General features: G+C 39.4%; 1 protein-coding gene across 1 annotated transcript in view; it reads left to right on the forward strand.

Annotated features, from left to right (window-relative positions):
• The window catches only part of si:ch1073-416d2.4 (coiled-coil domain-containing protein 42 homolog), a 74,357-nt gene that overhangs the window by 16,789 nt on the left and 41,388 nt on the right, over positions 1 to 16,180 (forward strand). The window lies entirely within an intron of this gene.

The raw sequence follows: 16,180 nt of genomic DNA on the forward strand, positions 1-16,180 counted from the left end.
GTAACCAGCTTACCAAAATGGCGCCTATGGAGTCATAGAACACACTTCAACGTATCGTATTATCCAGCCAGGGATCTATCTTGCTCTGTTGTAGAATCTTTGATGTACAATTTGAAAAGGCCGACAATAGGACGACACCAGGCCAACGCTACACTCCGAGCGTGGTAAACTAAATTGGATATTTCAGGCGATAAAAGCTCCGGTAAGAACCAAGCCAGATATTGTTCAAATCTACACACCTATGGCTACTGAAAAATGTGAGGTTCATTTAGTAAATGTTATTTTAAGGTATTAAAAAACATCGTTGTTTTAGAATTTTCGAACGAAAGGGCCGACAATTAGTAGACTTACGATATAGTCTGTAGGTGTTCATCAAAAAGGGCGGCTTATTAAGCATTACGCCTGGAATAGAATGCGTTAATTTTGAATGTGTCGAATGGTGGGTTGTCCGTGGGGAAAACGTTTTGGAACCGCTGCACTAACTCAAGACTCATCGTGGATATAGCCTAACTTTTTTTTTTTTTAAAACAACAAAAACAGAAAGGAGGGAGGCAGCACAGCTAGGAGTTATTTAAGATGGGTAAGAACAAGGCAATGTGAAAAACTCAAAGGTAATTTTAGCCTTTATAGGGCTATAAAGTTGTCCAAACAAATACATTCTTGACAGGCGTTGTTGTAGGCCTATTATAAGATATTGTATGTGGATGTTGTTAGCCTACTAGGCAGGCTACTTTTTAGCTAACCAATGCAAAAACCTAACTGGGACCGGACAAATTGTCAACGCTTTGAACGTTTCATTGCGGGTGGTGGTGGCAATACAATGCGTTACGTTTGTATCGGTTTATGTGTCGGATGGTGGGGGTGCGCGAGTCAAGTCAGAATGTAGGCGGGGGTGCGTATCCTACAGCCTAAGGTTACGTGAGTAAGTGTATCTCGTTGTTATCCAAATGAACGGTCTTAAAGTTAGCAAGTTACAGATGCTGACTATAGCTCAGCTGACAGTCAGTCCGACAGAAGGGGGAAGCATAGAACGCCGATGTCGGATTTGCAACAATTTATTCCGACTCCACAAGGAACGTTCTATGTCTATGACTGCGCGCTTTGCGTTTGTTTTGTTTTGGTGTTTATGGAACGTCAACAGAAGTGACGTCATACAGGGGCCCGTTGCACAAACGAAGAATTAAGACATCCGGGATAAGTTACTGAGCTGCGATCACTGAATCCTAAACAAGAGCATACCGGCTGAATTGGTTGCACAAAGACCAATCCAGGATGAGCAGACACGGATTCATCAAGCCAGGTGTAAGTTATTCGGTATGTGTGCGCGTTCTCGTTTCTCCCCCAAATAACTCGCGGTTGGAATAAAAAAAGACGCGAAAAATAGCGTCTTACACACAAGTGAACAACCGCTTTTGATATAGACTAACAACGAGATAAAGTTTTACTTTTTTGGATGGGGGATCATGATTATTTCTGTTACATAGCGGGTGTAGGTGTGGCAGATCAACTGAATGCAAATTTACGTATGCACCCACGTGCGAGAGCTTCCTTGTCTCGGCACGCAATGTCATTAAGGAAGCGCTTTGCCACTGCAAAGATGCACAAAGTATCTTAATTTGTCTTAAAAGCCGAAATAGTTGAAAACACCTTCGAAAAATGTCCCCTCCACTTCCAATTAACTACTAGCCTACAGCAGCCTATTCATCAAACATCTGTCAAAAATGAAGCAAACAACGAGTAGGCTATGTTATTAATTATAAGGCCACCATAATTTAAATGACATCCATATGGTATTAGGCAGACATTCTGCTGTGTTTTGCGAGTAAATGCATGTAGCAAATAATATATAAATGGAATCTACAAATCTTTAAAAAAAATCACGTGGAGGTCTCACTTACCGTATTACTTGCCGAGGGAATTCACGCATGCCATTGTTGTCTGTGTTTACGTCCCACCACGAGCCCTACCGGACGTAGCGTGTGACATCATTCACTCTACAATTGCAAGACTCCAAACTCAGCACTCAGATGCTTTCTTTGCGATCTCTGGAGACTTTAACCACATAACACTGGATTCTACCCTCACAAATTTCTACCAGTTTGTGGATTGCCCGACTTGGAAAAACAGGACAATAGACCTCATGTATGCAAACGTGAGGGATGCATACAGCCCCACCCCCCTTCCCCCCCTCGGAAAATCAGATCACAACCTTGTTCACCTGCAACCAATGTACATACCTAAAGTGCAGAGGCTACCATGTGACACACGCACTTTCAGGAAGTGGACCCCAGGAGCAGATGAGGCTTTGAGAGACTGTTTTGAGTCCACTGACTGGAATGTACTACAGAATGGTGATTTGGAGGAGGCCACACATTGCATGACTGACTACCTGAACTTCTGTATGGATGTTGTTGTTCCCACAAGAACTGTGCGCTGCTTTCCAAACAACAAGCCTTGGATAACCAGCAATGTCAAGGCCCTTCTAAATAGGAAAAAGATGGCGTTCAAAGAGGGGAACCAGGCAGAGCTGAGGCAAGTGCAGGGGGAGCTCAAAGTCAGGCTGAAAGAGGCCAAGGAGGATTACAGGAAGAAGGTAGAACAGAAGCTGCAGGAGAACAACATGAAGGAGGTCTGGGATGGAATGAAGACCATCACTGGACTTAGGAAAAGCAGCAGCTCTGTGGAGGGCGATCTGGACAGGGCGAACCAACTAAACCAGTTCTACAACAGGTTTGATTGCCCTGCTTCAGTGGACAATGGTCGTCCATCATCACCATCACCAGCACCATCAACTGCTTCAGTGGACAATGGTCGTCCACCATCACCATCACCATCAACGTCACTAGCACCATCAACTACGGACACTGCTCTTGCTGGCTTAACTGCCCAACTCACACCTCCCCCCTCACCCCCAGTGCAGCACGTCCCCTCCTCCCCTACCCCCCGGAGTGACCAAGACCTTGGTAACTCCTCACCCCCTCCCCTCCCCTCCCCCCTCATCATAACGGCAGATCAAGTTAGAGGACAGCTGAAGAAACTCCATCCCAGGAAAGCAGCCGGACCTGACGGACTGTGTCCAAGACTGCTCAAGGCCTGTGCTGCTGAACTGGGAGAGCCACTGGAGCATATCTTCAACCAAAGTCTACGTCTCGGGAAAGTCCCAACACTGTGGAAGACATCATGTCTTATCCCCGTCCCCAAGAAACCACATCCACGTGAGCTGAATGACTTCAGGCCAGTTGCTCTCACATCACACCTGATGAAGACCCTGGAGAGATTGGTTCTGGAGATACTTAGGCCACAGGTGCGCCATGCACTAGATCCGTTACAGTTTGCATACCAGGAGAAAGTGGGCGTCGACGATGCAATCTCCTACCTCCTACACAGGACACACTCTCATCTGGACAAGGGGAAAAGTGCTGTGAGAATCATGTTCTTTGACTTCTCTAGTGCTTTTAACACCATCCAACCCCCCAGATTGAGTGACAAGCTCCTGCAGATGGATGTGGATGCTCATCTAGTATCCTGGATTGCAGACTACCTGACAGAGCGGCCACAGTTTGTCAGACTGAAGGACTGCCTCTCCAACACTGTAATCAGCAGCACAGTTGCTCCACAGGGAACGGTGCTCTCTCCAGTCCTGTTCACCCTTTACACGTCTGACTTCTGCTACAACACGGAGTCATGTCACATGCAGAAGTTTTCAGACGATACTGCAATTGTGGGATGTATCAGGGATGGGCAGGAGGAGGAATACAGGAGCCTGGTGGAGGACTTTGTGCAATGGTGCAGACTCAACCACCTACAACTCAACACGACCAAGACCAAGGAGATGGTGGTAGATTTCAGGAGGTCTAAGCCTGCTCTGCTGCCAGTCACCATTGAGGAGGTCAATGTGGAGGTGGTGAACACATACAAGTACCTGGGCGTACATCTGGACGATAAACTGGACTGGTCAGTCAACACTGAAGCAATATACAAGAAAGGGCAGAGCAGGCTGTACTTCCTGAGGAGGCTGCGCTCCTTCAATGTCTGCAGCAAGCTCCTCTGGATGTTTTACCAGTCTGTTGTTGCCAGCGTCCTCTTCTATGCTGTGGCATGCTGGGGAGGAAGCACTAGGAAGAGGGATGCTGGGCGACTAGACAGGCTGGTAAGGAAGGCTGGCTCTGTTGTGGGAGCTGATCTGGAGTGCATCACTTCAGTATCAGACAAAAGGACCCTGAACAAGCTACACAGCATCCTGGACAATGACTGTCATCCACTCTACAGCACTATCATACAGCAGAAGAGCTTGATCAGCTGGAGACTACGCTCCATGACATGCACAACAGACAGACTGAGAAAGTCATTTGTACCCAGGGCCATACAACTGTACAATGCTTCACTGAAGGGAAAAGGAGAGTTGGACTTCTATGCATAGTATATCTGCACCTCCACCCTCTTATACACTTACATGGCATGGCTTACATGTCTACCCTCATGTCTAACTCTTATATTATTACTATGTTAAGTTTATTTTAATTGTCCATATATTTATATTAGTACTGTTATTACAGTGCATGAAAATGCACTGTACTGTTCTTCCTCGGTCTTCTTCTTCTTCTTATTACAGTGCATGAAAATGCACTGTACTGTTATTCCAAGTCTTCTTATTACAGTGCATGAAAATGCACTGTACTGTTATTCCAAGTCTTCTTATTATTATTATTACAGTGCATGAAAATGCACTGTACTGTTCTTCCTAGGCTTCTTATTATTACAGTGCATGAAAATGCACTGTACTGTTCTTCCTAGTCTTCTTCAACTTCTTATTATTCTTCTTCTAACGCACGCAATTCAGCTTCAACCGCTTAACGTAGAAACTCCATTCAAACTATGTCGCGTAGGTCTTACTTACGCGATGTGGGCTTTGTATTTTTCAACTTTGTAACTTTTATACTTTTTAAACTATTAGTTAAAAACTATTACAATTTCCCCCATAGACTTAACATTGCTCATTATGACATCACGGCAGCAATTAGAATCTTATGCCAGGTGGCCGGCCACCTGGGCACCAACTGTCAGTTTCTCTGGCTTTAAGCATGCAGTCTCTCAGAAGACTACATATCCTGTTAACTGTTTCCTCTGTCCACAACTGTTTCAAAATAAAGGTCCTCACTGCAATAATACACTATTAAATCATTTAACCACTGAAACTACTCAACTATTGAACTGTTCAACCATTCCAACTGTCAGTTATCATCCACTATGCCTCCAGTCAACTACATGAAACCTCCATGTACCTAGCAACCAACATAGCAACCATTAAAATTAAGTGTTTATGACCGTTTCCATAGCAACCAACATGATTATACTGCAGTAACTTCTTGTTTCCTGATAGTGGCCACCATGGATACCCTAGCAACAAATGTTTCAAAATAAAAGTCCTCACTAGCAAGTTAGCATAGTTAGCATTGTTAGCATAGTTAGCATTTTTAGCATAACTGCAAAAAATCATCAACTAAGTTAGCTAATCAACCTGGTTAGCATTGTTAGCAAATTTAGCATTGTTAGCATAGTTAGCATTTTTAGCATTACTGCTAGAAATCATCGGTTAAGTTAGCTAATCAACCTGGTTAGCATTGTTAGTAAAGTTAGCATTGCTAGCATAATAAGCATTTTTAGCGTAACTGCTAGAAATCATTAGCTAAGTTAGCTAATCAACATTTTAACATGAATAGAAATCATTAGTTAAGTTAGAACTGGAACGTTTCATCTTTAAACTGTCTACCTTCACACTATCAACTCTCTGTAAACTATGCAACCACCATGTTTACCCTAGCTACACCTTAGTAACCATATCTACATTATCTATCTATTTTTGCATTTTCGTGCACTGGTAATTCCTTGGAATTGCATTTCTAGTTAAACTTCTTCTTCTAACGCTCGCAATTCAGCTTCAACCGTTTAACGTAGAAACTTCATTCAAACTTTGTTGCGTAGGTCTTGCTTATGCCATATGTGCTTTGTATTTTTCAACTTTGTAACTTTTATACTTTTTAAACTATTAGTTAAAAACTATCACCATTTCCCCCATAGACTTAACATTGCTCATTATGACATCACGGCAGCAATTAGAATGTTACCCCAGCTGGTCAGCCACCTGGGCACCAACTGTCAGTTTCTTTCAGGCTCCTCTCTGAAGACTACATATTCTGTTCCCCTGTATCCTCTGTGCACAACAGTATCAAAATAAGTCCTCCTAATTCCATCCAACTTTATATCCATTCATCTTCTTCAAACCATTCACTCATCCACCCATTCTAAACAGTCTGCCTATCAACAACATCAATTAGACGCTCTACATTGAACTTTTAAACAATCTACTCTGTCTCAGGCTGGCTCTCTTAAGACTAGCCAGTTAAATTGATTACACCTGTATCTGTATCCACTACTCTCAGTAGAGAGCTGTGTCTCTCCATTCTACAAGAATATAAGGCACATTCCATCCAACATTCTATCCATTCATCTTCTTCAGACCATTCACTCATCCACCCATTAAACTGTCTATCAACATCTATTAAACAATCTGTCTATCAACATCCATTAAACTCTCTGTCTATCAACATTAATTAGACTATCTACATTCAACTTTTAAATTATTTACTCTGTCTCAGGCTTTAAGAGTAGCCTACTCTGGCTCTCTTAAGACTAGCCAGTTAAATTGATTACACCTGTGTCAACTACTCTCAGAGAGCTGTATCAGTGTCTCTCTTAACAAGAATATAAGGCACATTCCATCCAACCTTCTATCCATTCATCTTCTTCAGACCATTCACTCATCCACCCATTAAACTGTCAATCAATATCTATTAAACAATCTGCCTATCAACATCCATTAAACATTCTGTCTATCAACATTAATTAGACTATCTACATACTATCTACATACAACAAGTATTTACTGTGGGTCCCTCTCAAGCAGCGTTTATATGTCCTCCCTCGCTCCTCGATCCTCAATGATCTACATAAAGAAAGATAGAAGAAGGGCTAGACTATCCCATTGTTGCCGCTCCATCATTCTTTATGTAGATCAGTGAGGAGCGAGAGAGGACGCGTAAACGCTATGAGAGGCACCTTCTGTCTCAGGCTTTAAGCATACAATCTCATTAAGACTACAGATCCTGTTTCACTACTTCCTCTGTCCACAACTGTTTCAAAATAAAGGTCCTCACTGCAATAATACACTATTAAATCATTTAACCATTGAAACTACTCAACTATTTAACTGTTCAACCATTCCAACTGTCAGTTATCATCCACTATGCCTCCAGTCAACTACATGAAACCTCCATGTACCTAGCAACCAACATAGCAACCATTAAAATGAAGTGTTTATGACTGTTTCCATAGCAACCCACATAATTTTACTGCAGTAACTTCTTGTTTCCTGATAGTGGCCACCATGGATACCCTAGCAACAAATGTTTCAAAATAAAAGTCCTCACTAGCAAGTTAGCTAGTTAGCATGGTTAGCATAGTTAGCATTGTTAGCATTTTTAGCATAACTGCAAAAAATCATCAAATAAGTTAGCTAATCAACCTGGTTAGCATTGTTAGCAAATTTAGCATTGTTAGCATTGTTAGCATTTTTAGCATTGCTGCTAGAAATCATTGGTTAAGTTAGTTAATCAACCTGGTTAGCATTGTTAGTGAAGTTAGCATTGCTAGCATAATTAACATTTTTAGCGTAACTGCTAGAAATCATTAGCTAAGTTAGCTAATCAACATTTTAACATGAATAGAAATCATTAGTTAAGTTAGAACTGGAATGTTTCATCTTTAAACAGTCTACCTTCACACTATCAACTCTCTGTAAACTATGCAACCACCATGTTTACCCTAGCTACACCTTAGTAACCATATCTACATCATCTATCTATTTCTGCATTTTCATGCACTGGTAATTCCTTGGAATTGCATTTCTAGTTAAACTTCTTCTTCTAACGCTCGCAATTCAGCTTCAACCGTTTAACGTAGAAACTTCATTCAAACTTTGTTGCGTAGGTCTTGCTTATGCCATATGTGCTTTGTATTTTTCAACTTTGTAACTTTTATACTTTTTAAACTATTAGTTAAAAACTATCACCATTTCCCCCATAGACTTAACATTGCTCATTATGACATCACGGCAGCAATTAGAATGTTACCCCAGCTGGTCAGCCACCTGGGCACCAACTGTCAGTTTCTCTCAGGCTCCTCTCTGAAGACTACATATTCTGTTCCCCTGTATCCTCTGCGCACAACAGTATCAAAATAAGTCCTCCTAATTCCATCCAACTTTATATCCATTCATCTTCTTCAAACCATTCACTCATCCACCCATTCTAAACAGTCTGCCTATCAACAACATCAATTAGACGCTCTACATTGAACTTTTAAACAATCTACTCTGTCTCAGGCTGGCTCTCTTAAGACTAGCCAGTTAAATTGATTACACCTGTATCTGTATCCACTACTCTCAGTAGAGAGCTGTGTCTCTCCATTCTACAAGAATATAAGGCACATTCCATCCAACATTCTATCCATTCATCTTCTTCAGACCATTCACTCATCCACCCATTAAACTGTCTATCAACATCTATTAAACAATCTGTCTATCAACATCCATTAAACTCTCTGTCTATCAACATTTATTAGACTATCTACATTCAACTTTTAAATTATTTACTGTCTCAGGCTTTAAGAGTACACGCTGGCTCTCTTAAGACTAGCCAGTTAAATTGATTACACCTGTGTCAACTACTCTCAGAGAGCTGTATCAGTGTCTCTCTTAACAAGAATATAAGGCACATTCCATCCAACCTTCTATCCATTCATCTTCTTCAGACCATTCACTCATCCACCCATTAAACTGTCAATCAATATCTATTAAACAATCTGCCTATCAACATCCATTAAACATTCTGTCTATCAACATTAATTAGACTATATACAACTTTTAAAGTATTTACTGTGGGTCCCTCTCAAGCAGTGTTTATATGTCCTCCCTCGCTCCTCGATCCTCAATGATCTACATAAAGAAAGATAGAAGAAGGGCTAGACTATCCCATTGTTGCCGCTCCATCATTCTTTATGTAGATCAGTGAGGAGCGAGAGAGGACGCGTAAACGCTATATATGAGAGGCACCTTCTGTCTCAGGCTTTAAGCATACAATCTCATTAAGACTACAGATCCTGTTTCACTACTTCCTCTGTCCACAACTGTTTCAAAATAAAGGTCCTCACTGCAATAATACACTATTAAATCATTTAACCACTGAAACTACTCAACTATTGAACTGTTCAACCATTCCAACTGTCAGTTATCATCCACTATGCCTCCAGTCAACTACATGAAACCTCCATGTACCTAGCAACCAACATAGCAACCATTAAAATTAAGTGTTTATGACCGTTTCCATAGCAACCAACATGATTATACTGCAGTAACTTCTTGTTTCCTGATAGTGGCCACCATGGATACCCTAGCAACAAATGTTTCAAAATAAAAGTCCTCACTAGCAAGTTAGCTAGTTAGCATGGTTAGCATAGTTAGCATTGTTAGCATTTTTAGCATAACTGCAAAAAATCATAAACTAAGTAAGCTAATCAACCTGGTTAGCATTGTTAGCAAATTTAGCATTGTTAGCATAGTTAGCATTTTTAGCATTACTGCTAGGAATCATCGGTTAAGTTAGCTAATCAACCTGGTTAGCATTTTTAGTAAAGTTAGCATTGCTAGCATAATAAGCATTTTTAGCGTAACTGCTAGAAATCATTAGCTAAGTTAGCTAATCAACATTTTAACATGAATAGAAATCATTAGTTAAGTTAGAACTGGAACGTTTCATCTTTAAACTGTCTACCTTCACACTATCAACTCTCTGTAAACTATGCAACCACCATGTCTACCCTAGCTACACCTTAGTAACCATATCTACATTATCTATCTATTTTTGCATTTTCATGCACTGGTAATTCCTTGGAATTGCATTTCTAGTTATTATTATTATTAAACTTCTTCTTCTAACGCAGCCAATTCAGCTTCAACCGTTTAACATAGAAACTTCATTCAAACGTTGTTGCGTAGGTCTTGCTTATGCCATGCCTGCTTTATATTTTTCAACTTTGTAACTTTTATACTTTTTAAACTATTAGTTAAAAACTATTACAATTTCCCCCATAGACTTAACATGGCTCATTATGACATCACAGCAGCAATTAGAATGTTACCCCAGCTGGTCAGCCACCTGGGCACCAACTGTCAGTTTCTCTCAGGCTTTACAATCTCTCTGAAGACTACATATTCTGTTCCCCTGTATCCTCTGCGCACAACAGTATCAAAATAAGTCCTCCTAATTCCATTCAACTTTATATCCATTCATCTTCTTCAAACCATTCACTCATCCAACCATTCTAAACAGTCTGCCTATCAACATCAATTAGACGCTCTACATTCAACTTTTAAACAATCTACTCTGTCTCAGGCTGGCTCTCTTAAGACTAGCCAGTTAAATTGATTACACCTGTATCTGTATCCACTAGGCTACTCTCAGTAGAGAGCTGTGTCTCTCCATTCTACAAGAATATAAGGCACATTCCATCCAACATTCTATCCATTCATCTTCTTCAGACCATTCACTCATCCACCCATTAAACTGTCTATCAACATCTATTAAACAATCTGTCTATCAACATCCATTAAACTCTCTGTCTATCAACATTAATTAGACTATCTACATTCAACTTTTAAATTATTTACTCTGTCTCAGGCTTTAAGAGTACTCTGGCTCTCTTAAGACTAGCCAGTTAAATTGATTACACCTGTGTCAACTACTCTCAGAGAGCTGTATCAGTGTCTCTCTTAACAAGAATATAAGGCACATTCCATCCAACCTTCTATCCATTCATCTTCTTCAGACCATTCACTCATCCACCCATTAAACTGTCAATCAATATCTATTAAACAATCTGCCTATCAACATCCATTAAACATTCTGTCTATCAACATTAATTAGATTATCTACATACAACTTTTAAAGTATTTACTGTGGGTCCCTCTCAAGCAACGTTTATATGTCCTCCCTCGCTCCTCGATCCTCAATGATCTACATAAAGAAAGATAGAAGAAGGGCTAGACTATCCCATTGTTGCCGCTCCATCATTCTTTATGTAGATCAGTGAGGAGCGAGAGAGGACGCGTAAACGCTATATGAGAGGCACCTTCTGTCTCAGGCTTTAAGCATACAATCTCATTAAGACTACAGATCCTGTTTCACTACGTCCTCTGTCCACAACTGTTTCAAAATAAAGGTCCTCACTGCAATAATACACTATTAAATCATTTAACCATTGAAACTACTCAACTATTGAACTGTTCAACCATTCCAACTGTCAGTTATCATCCACTATGCCTCCAGTCAACTACATGAAACCTCCATGTACCTAGCAACCAACATAGCAACCATTAAAATTAAGTGTTTATGACCGTTTCCATAGCAACCAACATGATTATACTGCAGTAACTTCTTGTTTCCTGATAGTGGCCACCATGGATACCCTAGCAACAAATGTTTCAAAATAAAAGTCCTTACTAGCAAGTTAGCTAGTTAGCATGGTTAGCATAGTTAGCATTTTTAGTATAACTGCAAAAAATCATCAACTAAGTTAGCTAATCAACCTGGTTAGCATTGTTAGCAAATTTAGCATTGTTAGCATAGTTAGCATTTTTAGCATTACTGCTAGATATCATCGGTTAAGTTAGCTAATCAACCTGGTTAGCATTGTTAGTAAAGTTAGCATTGCTAGCATAATAAGCATTTTTAGCGTAACTGCTAGAAATCATTAGCTAAGTTAGCTAATCAACATTTTAACATGAATAGAAATCATTAGTTAAGTTAGAACTGGAACGTTTCATCTTTAAAACGTCTACCTTCACACTATCAACTCTCTGTAAACTATGCAACCACCATGTTTACCCTAGCTACACCTTAGTAACCATATCTACATTATCTACCTATTTTTGCATTTTCATGCACTGGTAATTCCTTGGAATTGCATTTCTAGTTATTATTATTCTTCTTCTAACGCACGCAATTCAGCTTCAACCGTTTAACGTAGAAACTTCATTCAAACGTTGTTGCGTAGGTCTTGCTTATGCCATGCCTGCTTTGTATTTTTCAACTTTGTAACTTTTATACTTTTTAAACTATTAGTTAAAAACTATTACAATTCCCCCCATAGACTTAACATTGCTCATTATGACATCACGGCAGCAATTAGAATCTTAGGCCAGGTGGCCGGCCACCTGGGCACCAACTGTCAGTTTCTCTGGCTTTAAGCATACAGTCTCTCAGAAGACTACATATCCTGTTAACTGTTTCCTCTGTCCACAACTGTTTCAAAATAAAAGTCCTCACTGCAATAATACACTATTAAATCATTTAACCATTGAAACTACTCAACTATTGAACTGTTCAACCATTCCAACTGTCAGTTATCATCCACTATGCCTCCAGTCAACTACATGAAACCTCCATGTACCTAGCAACCAACATAGCAACCATTAAAATTAAGCGTTTATGACCGTTTCCATAGCAACCAACATGATTATACTGCAGTAACTTCTTGTTTCCTGATAGTGGCCACCATGGATACCCTAGCAACAAATGTTTCAAAATAAAAGTCCTCACTAGCAAGTTAGCTAGTTAGCATGGTTAGCATAGTTAGCATTGTTAGCATAGTTACCATTTTTAGCATAACTGCAAAAAATCATCAACTAAGTTAGCTAATCAACCTGGTTAGCATTGTTAGCATAGTTAGCATTTTTAGCATTGCTGCTAGAAATCATTGGTTAAGTTAGCTAATCAACCTGGTTAGCATTGTTAGTAAAGTTAGCATTGCTAGCATAATTAGCATTTTTAGCGTAACTGCTAGAAATCATTAGCTAAGTTAGCTAATCAACATTTTAACATGAATAGAAATCATTAGTTAAGTTAGAACTGGAATGTTTCATCTTTAAACAGTCTACCTTCACACTATCAACTCTCTGTAAACTATGCAACCACCATGTTTACCCTAGCTACACCTTAGTAACCATATCTACATTATCTATCTTTTTCTGCATTTTCATGCACTGGTAATTCCTTGGAATTGCATTTCTAGTTATTATTACTATGCTTACATTTTGTACTGTACATATTTATTACTGGTCACTAGAATTTAATCTTGCACTGTTGCACTGTTGGACTTATTTGCACTACCAACTTGACACACACCTCAGACTGGATCACAGTACCAATCCTCAGTACATTCATGCATACCTTACCTATAGTATTCTACTGCTCCTTTAGTCATGTTGATTGTTGATTTGCTTTTTAATTTTCCTGTTTACATTGTTTACATTGTACTGTATGTTGTGTGTGGTGTCTTAAGCTGCTGGGACCTTGAATTTCCCCTTGGGGATCAATAAAGCATCTATCTATCTATCTATCTATCTTGAATGACAGCTAGCTGAACCAATCAGATAATGTAATTACCATTAGAATCAACTTATCTTGGATGTTAGCCTGGTCAGGAGCAGGCTAGCTCCACAGAATAAATCGCCATGGTAATTTATACCATAACATATCCTGCTGCCCCCTATCCCGCTTTTGTGCAACTGGATCACGGCTAAATTGAGCCAGGATAACCAAGATATCCCGGGTTAATCCCTTATCCTAGTTTTGTGCAATAGGCCCCAGGATCTCATAGCGCACCTTTAAAGCGTAAGTTTGGCGGAAAATGAAAGTAAAATAAAGCTATTTTCTGAATGAAAATACATCAACTCAATGTCAATGTTTTGAGCAATGTTAGTGGTTTAAAAATGTGATTTTGAAAGCGCATGGCTGAAAGCCCCATGCTAACCCACTGTTTGCGATTTTGGGCTGTGTCCTGCCAATGCTAGCTCTGTACTGCGTGATGAGCGAAAATTACTTCCTCCACGGCTTAGTTGATGTATTTTCATTCAGAAAATAGCTTTATTTTCATTTTCCGCCAAACTTACAAGCTTTAAGTCTATGGGGGAATAGCTCAATGTTAAGTCTATGGGGGAATCATTTTTTAATTAATAGTTTAAAAAGTATAAAAGTTACAAAGTTGAAAAATATAAAGCCCACATGTCCTAAATGAGACATACGCAACAATGTTTGAATGAAGTTTCTATGTTAAACGGTTGAAGCTGAATTAGCTGTGTTAGAAGAAGTTCTATAAGAAGAAGCCTAGGATGCACTGTAATAATAAGAAGTAGAAGCCTAGGAAGAACAGTACAGTGCATTTTCATGCACTGTAATAATAAAAAGTTGAAACCTAGGAAGAACAGTACAGTGCATTTTCATGCACTGTAATAACAAAAAGTTGAAGTTGAAGTAGAAGACTAGGAAGAACAGTACAGTGCATTTTCATGCACTGTATTAATAAGAAGTTGAAGTTGTTGAAGTAGAAGACTAGGAAGAACAGTACAGTGCATTTTCATGCACTGTAAATACTGTTAAAGTTTACAGTAATTTCCCGCATATAAACCGCATTGTGTATAAGCCGCAGGACAGTGTTTTATGCAAGTTAAAAGAAACAAAACCATATTAACACCATAGTAACTGCTCCCCTGTATTAACCTCATAGCTGAAGAAATTATGCAAAATCAATGTATAAGCCGCGGCTAATAGTCGGGAAATTACGGTACCTTGAAACTTAAACACGTGGGGAAACTGAACAGTCCAACCAGTAGAGTTAAAGCTTAAGAGTATAAGCTTAGCCTGCTACTTCGTTTACAATATTTTGAGGCTTCAACTAGACAGCTGAATTTAAGAGGTGGAGTTGTAATATGAATAGTAGGCTATAATCTGCATAAAGTTTGCTGTTATGAATATCAGAAAATTCATTATATAGAATGTAAATAATTACATAATGTGTGTGTGTTTCAAATAAAGACAAGCTTTACATCTTGTGAAGGAAACATTGACATTATATGAAAAGAGAGCAAAAAAAAAAAATATATATGACTTTTTCCCAGTCAGACATGGGGCGACCACCACACATTGCTTTCTAATCTGTGGGAAACACTGGTGTTCGTGGAATAAGTACTTATCAATGTGCAGTTTAAGCCTTAAAGTCATTTTGGACTGTAGGCTAACTAGATCATCTTTTTACTTGCTGAGTAGAGCTGCTGAGAATTGGTGTTAGGCTAACTGACATGAATGAACACAAAAATACTTCCACACCCGTGATTTCAGAGTAACAAGAGGGCCTCGATTTAATTTCGTCAGTTGATGTACATTTTTTAACTGTCTACAGCCTAAAATTAGAGGAGTGTTGATGCTGCAGTTTAACACGTGTGTGGTTTTGCGTCTTGGGCATACATGCTGGACATGACTTTGGGAGTGTGGCTGCATTGTCGATTCTACATTTGAGTTCGAGATTGAGATGTAATTTCGATCGGTTTCGATTTAAAATCGAAATTGTGACACCTTTAGGAACGACAGATGAGAAAAGTTTGGCTGCGTCTTGCCCTCATTTATTCAAACGAGTTTTAAATCAGCTTCATGTCTGCTTGTGCACAAGGTAGAAAAGTAGACCAAAACAATAGATTGACGAAAAAAGGATATATGTCGTAAAATTAAGGCAAACTAGATGATTTCAGTTCGATTTAGAAGCGCCATCTACAGGATTTTCATCGGAAGTCATCAAATTTAACACAGAAAGAAAAAAATAGACAAAATTATACTGTACATCGCTAAACAGCGATTAAGATGGTTTGAATTGGGACTTTGATTGTCTTCACTCTGAACAAAACGAGTGAATAAGTTGGCTATTTAAAGGTAAACTATGCAACGTTTTTCAGTTAATCAATTTGTTCCATACTGTTATATATGATTAAATGAGTCATTACCGGTCGAACAATGGTTTTTTTGCCCGTTCTAGTGGTCTGTAGTGGTAGAACCACGCTTGCAACTTCAGGAGCCCTCGGGTACGCACCCATGCTCTACTCCAGGAAGTGTCATGTAAAGTCTCATGAAAAGGCACGGCAGACTGACCAATTGAGGGGTTTTGTGGAACATACACGCTAAAGCTGTAGGGGAAGCTCTGCAGAGAAATATGCAAGCATAAAACGAGCAAAAACGAA

The sequence above is a fragment of the Sardina pilchardus genome, chromosome 5 (assembly GCF_963854185.1).
Source record: "Sardina pilchardus chromosome 5, fSarPil1.1, whole genome shotgun sequence".
Taxonomy (NCBI): domain Eukaryota; kingdom Metazoa; phylum Chordata; class Actinopteri; order Clupeiformes; family Clupeidae; genus Sardina; species Sardina pilchardus.